The sequence below is a fragment of the Danaus plexippus genome, chromosome Z (assembly GCF_018135715.1).
Source record: "Danaus plexippus chromosome Z, MEX_DaPlex, whole genome shotgun sequence".
Lineage (NCBI taxonomy): Eukaryota > Metazoa > Arthropoda > Insecta > Lepidoptera > Nymphalidae > Danaus > Danaus plexippus.
The window spans coordinates 5,158,635-5,165,654 of record NC_083559.1 but is presented as its reverse complement, the minus strand read 5'-3'; positions in this window follow the sequence as shown (position 1 = coordinate 5,165,654).

Genomic DNA, 7,020 nt, shown 5'->3' with positions numbered 1-7,020 from the left:
AACGTTTTTTTTAATTTTCATTTATGTTTAATAGTAACATTTAACAAATATTAATATAAGTATTTATTTTTTCATATTGAATTTTTAAATGATCAAAGTAGCAATTATAGCGGCGGTGATATGATTGGCCCAACAGCGTGCACAGAGAATTTTTTAGGTTAAGCAGAATATGTGTAAAAAAAAAAACAATTTCTCATCATAGTTTCCTCCTTTAAAACATTAATAATATTCACGCATAAGTTAACAGCAGTCCAATCAGAACTAACATCTATATATTTTATAAATCTATCAACTTCCTCTGAGACACGAAAGTACGATTACGATCTGTTCATCATCGCTTTATGAAAGTTATTGAAATCGGAATATCCAGTGGAGATCCAAACATTCTTATTATTATTATTTGAAAACAACAAACAAGAATAACAAAATAACTTATTTGTTTGTACACAACCTGCTAGTTAATTATAACTATCATAATACTTTTCCATTAAACAGGTCCCTTATAAAATTTCATTTGACAATCAACTCAGTTTCTATGGCGTTTTAAACGAGTAGGATTAAGGAAGCAGTGCCTCTCGAACACTAACACATACATAGTTTTTGCACACACACATGCAACTATTTCCTGCATGCAACATGAAATTTGTTGATCGTCCTTGAGTTTATTTGTATGGAATATATGCACCGAGTAGTTCTGCATACGGCCGCTTTGTGCGGGAAGCGGCGCTAGCCGCTAGCAGCGGCCGCTCGAAAATGTTAGTTTTCAAGTTGATAGATGGCACTTTTAACAATATTACCAAATCGTGAATCAAATGACATAAACTGACCTTAAACATTCATATTCCGTAATGTACGATTAAAAGTATGTAGTAAGAATTAAACAATGTACTTTTAGTTGTTATATGAGTAGGGTAAGAAGGTGCTTATTTGCATCTATGGTGTGCATGCCACTGGATTATAGGGATATATAGGGAGTAGATTTATTAATAAAACGAAAATAAAATTACAATATATATTTTGTGATTTTACTATAAATTGATTTACCTTTATAAAAGCTTTATGTATTATACTAGAGCCGAAGTGAACGAGATTATTTAAAATAAAAAACCTATCATCAATGCATCAATTGAGAAGGTCGCAGACAAACATAATTATTCTGAAGTCAGTTATATGGGAATTTCTTATTATACGATTAAAAAAATTCAGTTGATGAGAAATTTAATTTAATTTCACATCAATTGAATTTTTTTTATCGTCACATAGATCCAATATGTACATATCAACAAACCAAGGCCTAACACAAACATACACTTAAACAAAATTGTTAATTATGTTTTTCTTATTTTAAGGTGTATTATAATAAAGTAATATAATATAATAATAAGCTCCTTATAATATAATATCACACACACACTATGGTACTATTTTCGATGTTAGGAACACATCGAAAATAGTACCATAGAATTTAAACCAGAATGTCAAAGCACACGAAAAATATAAATTAAAACTGTGACCTTACGGCTAAATACACATAACATTTCAACAAAAGATTTAACAGTAGTTAAAAGATTCAAAACAATATTAAAGATCAAGGCTGCAGGTTCACCATGAAAAGGACGACAGAAACCAAGAAGAATTCCCACACAATTCAAATCAGAAGCTCGCATTAAAAATTCATAGGCTGAGGTGTTACAAGAAGGAAAAATTCACAAAAGAAACCGCAAAAACTTCACAAAATTACACAAACAACACATAATTGGAAATCACCTGAAATTGATATATTATACAAGTACTGGAACAATTTATTATACATCTAACACAAAATAATTACTACAACATTACCAAATACATTCCTACGCTTTCCATCAAAACATTTATTAATTTATTACTACTAGAAGTTATTCTAGTAGTAATAAATTAATAAATGTTCACATCTTTCCCAATATATTCCCAATTATTTGCCTTACACAATATACTAGCCCCCTAACATCTATAGAATGTATAATCTACCCACATAGATAATAAAAAACTTTGATACAATCCTTCGTCCATTCGTGATCCAAATATAAAATAAACATATAATTACCACACTGAATCCCATATCTAGTCTTCCCCACAATTGCCAAGGTGGATATACCGAAGTCTCATTATGCTTAACAACCTTCCCAGAACAGATGCTATTACTTGGCTTCTCATAATAGACTAAATCCTAATATAGATAGAATTTACAATGTAACCCCATAGATCACAAAATGCTTTTGATGGAGTTCATTCGTGATCCAAGTATAAAATAAATCCAAAAAATATTACCCACACTGAATTTTATTATTTTTATTTATTACAGAATAGAAACAGAGAATTACCGCAATATGTAAAACACAAATAGTCGCAAAGTACCTTACCAACGCTTAAAATACCTATCAATTATACCCGACCTATATACCAGACAAAGAACAAATTAAACGAACCAGACACAGCATGTTTACCAAAGAAAACAATCAACACCTAAGATTAACAACAGAAATATTCACCATCAAACCTCTAAAAGGAATGAGACCCCATATACGATCGTTTACAACCGCACCCCACGCAACCTTCACGAACAACATGACTCGGAACACAATACCACTACAAACCTTGATGAAAGACCTTGACAAGAGTGACGACACCCATGACTTGAACAACAACCACATTGACACGAACAACCACATATGAAATGACTCGAAGTAGGTATTTTATTCCCTGAAACTGAAAACCTTGCCATAACAATGAAAGAACAGATCTTTAATGCCTCATGGTACAATATCACATATTTTCTTTTGTTCATACAAAAAGACATGTGTTATTGTTTTTACCATTAAAGAAATGTTGAGCTTATATTAAACCTAGAAAAAACAGAATGCAAAGTCATGAACCCGCACAGGTTTATAATCTTCCATCTCCGGAGTATCGCCTTCCAGTTACTTTGCAACACAAAAGCGATACGAAACGGAGGTGTGCATTTTATAAAACATAAATAAATCAAAGCAGATATCCAGGCAAAAATATTAATTATCTGGGACACTGGGTGAGTGGAACAAATCTATAAGTGAACAAACTTGTAGGTCCCACTTAACCAGGTTTCACTGTATATAATTAATATTTTCTGATTGGATACATCTTAAATTAAACAGATTTTCCGTTACTTATAAATAAAGTTTGCTTTTGTACTTTTATATGAAAAATAAATTTTGGAGAATTTTTTGAGTCACTTGTTTCAGTACGTTCCAGATATTTTAAAATGAAATTTCAATTCTTCTAAATGTTCTTGTATTTCTCGAAGGTTCCTCATAATCACATTCTTTATGATCCGCACTCTCTGAACTCTTCAGTTCGCTGTCGTGCGTCCAGACGTCATATTTATACCAGAATTCAAACATAGTTCTATTCTCTTGGATTTCGTTTTACTTTTAACAATAGTAACGACGCCCAATAAGTTGTTATAATAATTGATGACGGCCTTGAGTTATTTCATTGAACATTCATAACATATGTCATAGGACGTCCCCACCCGTCTACAACATTATTTTTTATTATAATATATATATTTTTTTGTTATGGTTCGGATCCGCACGTCAAATGCATCTTTTATAGTAATATATCTCAAACTAAGTGTTAGACAATCACATTACTAGCTACGAATTATGGAATGCGTTTGAATGAAGTAATTTGAACAAAATGAAATACGCTCACCGTATTTCATTTTGTTCATTTTCTTCATAACTATTAGGTAGGCGAACAGTCCACCTCACTGCTTGCTTAGTAATTCTGTGTCGTCCCTCAGATGCTGTGAGACTTTTCGTAGCTGGTCATGAGCCACATTTCGAAGTCATCCACGGTCTAAAATCACTTTACAAGATATTTATCATTCTCAATTATTTTCTGGATTTTGTATGGTTCACAAAATTTTAAATATAGGGATATCCGATTTCTGGGGTTATATTTTTATTATTACAATATCTTCCTTCTGGAATCTTTTAATCGTAGCTCGACCTCTCAAAAACCTAGCTTTGTATCTTTTCTCCGCCTCGACCACAAATTTTGAATTATACAAACAAATGTATAATTCAAAATTTGTTTCTTTTAAATATTTCTGAAACTAAACAATAGTACTTATTCTATAAAATTTTAAATTTTGTCCCGGTACCTACAAAAGCAAACTTTATCAGATAAAAATATTTTTTCCTTCTTTAGTTAGCTATCAAAACAAAAATTTCACTCACTCACGACTAAAAACTCTATGTTAACTAGTGTTATACAATCATATAAGATCTAATGTACAAGTTTCAGTTATATCACATCTAAACACAAATTAAGGCAGTGTCTCATTCACATAATAATTACCCTTTAATGACTTCTGTGACTTATTAATTTTGACATTTAAACAAATTCATACAAAATCTAATGCTATAATGCTTACAGAATAAAATTTGATTGAATATATAAATGTAATGAAAATTATTTAACATAGAACTGTGATACAAAATTTTATTATAAAGATATTTAACTGTGTAAGTCACTCTTATTATTGAATTATTTTTATCACAAGCAGTTTTCTGTTTAAATATTAAATATGTTTGTCTTACTAAAAAACTTATATTGAGTTTAAAAGTTCAAAGTCCCCGTTGTGTAGGTGAGTATTCCATTTTTTGATTTTACATCCTAGGTCAGAATTCCGAACAGATCTTCTTGAAATGTTTAAATAATAAGAAACAGCATGACGATTACTTTTATATTACTTCTAGAGTGTCACTCAATTTACCACTTTTCAATTTAATATAATGTTCCCACGTAAGTTCCTCGTCGTATTTGGAAATGCCTGGATTATCTGATGTTATTGTTTAATATTTTATGTAGATTATGTCTTGACAAGGACGAAAATTGAATTCAAAAGGTTTTTCCCGATGGTTATTGGATTGACTGCGTTTTCCACATTATTTAAGATCATTTTGATTTAACATATCAATCCTCATTTTCATATTTATGAGATATCCATCATCAGGCCTATTGGTGCCCACTGCTGAGCAAAGGTCTCTTTTCACATGGAGAGGGTTAGAGCGTTAATCACAACACTTGCTCGAAGCGGATTGGCGATTTCAAACTAATAAATTGAAATTATAATTCCAGGTTTCCTCACGATGTTTTCCTTCACCGCCTCTCAGACTAAATACTCTTATAATGTACATATAACTGGTAATAATTACATTTTTAATAGCCAGGTTTCCAACTCACACCCTCATGCATGAGAAGCCTATAACCTCCAGGCCACCATGACTAATTAGATATATTCTATGACATTTACATAATTATTATTTGTAATTTTAGTTGTGTTGTTATAGCTCTTTTTTTTTCATTTTTACGTATCCGTAACTATATGCTTGTCATAAAAATATAGGAGACATAATGTACTCATTTCTTGAGAGTTAATGATTTTCCAACATACCTGGTTCATATATTATTGAAATTCTTATTCAGCTTTTCATTAAGGCACAGTTAAGATAAGCATATCAGTAGATAGAATAACTTTGAAGTTAAGGTCCTCTCTTGTCTCCATTGGCAGGTCTTAAATCATTTAATCCCCAGTGTTTCACAGATACCTGAAAATTAAAAAATAAAATATTTAAACATTATGTTACTATGAATATACCACCTACATAGGAAATCACGAACTTCAAACAACTAATTTTGTATTACATAGAAAGCAAATTATTGCATAATAATTCATAAGTATTTATGTTATAAATATTTACCTATAAAGTGGTGGCAGCAAAACAAGGTATTCCGTCGTTAGCACCTACTCTTCAAGTGTATCGTTTGACTTGAAAGTTTTGTTAATTACTCTGGAAATGTAAAAAAAATATAGATGAGACATAAGTATATGTATTATAAATACTAAAAACAAAGTTACACCCCATATAAAATCATATAGCACTGACATTATTTCCATCGTAGCGTAAATCGCTGGACAGCAACCAGACGGGCGGGTCGAATTTCACGGCGCTCCCGGGCACGCCGTCGGGGAGGCACCCTGCACCACCGATGGCCAGACTACCGTCCCAGCTGGAGTCGATCTTGTCCACACGGAACTGTTCAACGTAACGTATCGCGAATATTAGATATAGTGCTTGAATCATATCACTAGTTTCAGTATTTGCATTTATATTTAAAATGATTTTTTTATTACTTCGCTATAAATTTTCGTTCAAATTTCGCATGTCGTACCAAAGCAGGCTGCGAAGCGACAGTAAAATGAAATTAAATGTTTGAGTACCCAATAATTTATCGCAGCGCCAATAACTTGCACCAGCTGACCGTCTAAAGTAAGACCCGTGTTACTTATGTTTCAGTAATTTAAATGAATTTTTTGCTCAGTTTTTACTTTTCTGAACTATTTACATATATTATGTTCTAGTTTCCCACACGCCTTCATCCTAACGGACTTCATAGCAATGTTTGAAAGATAAGAAAAATGAGCATCAATTTTTTTTTTCTATTTAGACGGACAATTTGAGTCACGTGATTTAAGACGATTCAAAGATTATGCTGCTCTCACGCTGGAACTACTAGTGTTATTCTATTATATAAGTCATATACATATATTATAATAAACTTTCCTTAGAAATCTTTCAGTAGTTTTATATGAAAGAGTAACATACATCCACACATACGTTTCTTTTTATAATATAAGAAATAACATTCCCCTTGTATTGTGGTTTTATAAAAGCACACCATACTTCTTGTTCATAATAATAACCTAAGCACTCCTGTTTAGAAGGATTATACAGGTTTGAGACATTTATATGACAATGAGGAAACGGTCAATAATGAGATATAAGTATATTGAGCAACTTGCGAAATAATTAAAATATTAAGTTAAAAAAATGATTTTATCAGTAAAAACAATATCACAAAAATAAAATAGTTTGTATATATTGTAGATGTTGAATGATTTAAGATGGAGCGGCAGCGGCTAGAGATGGC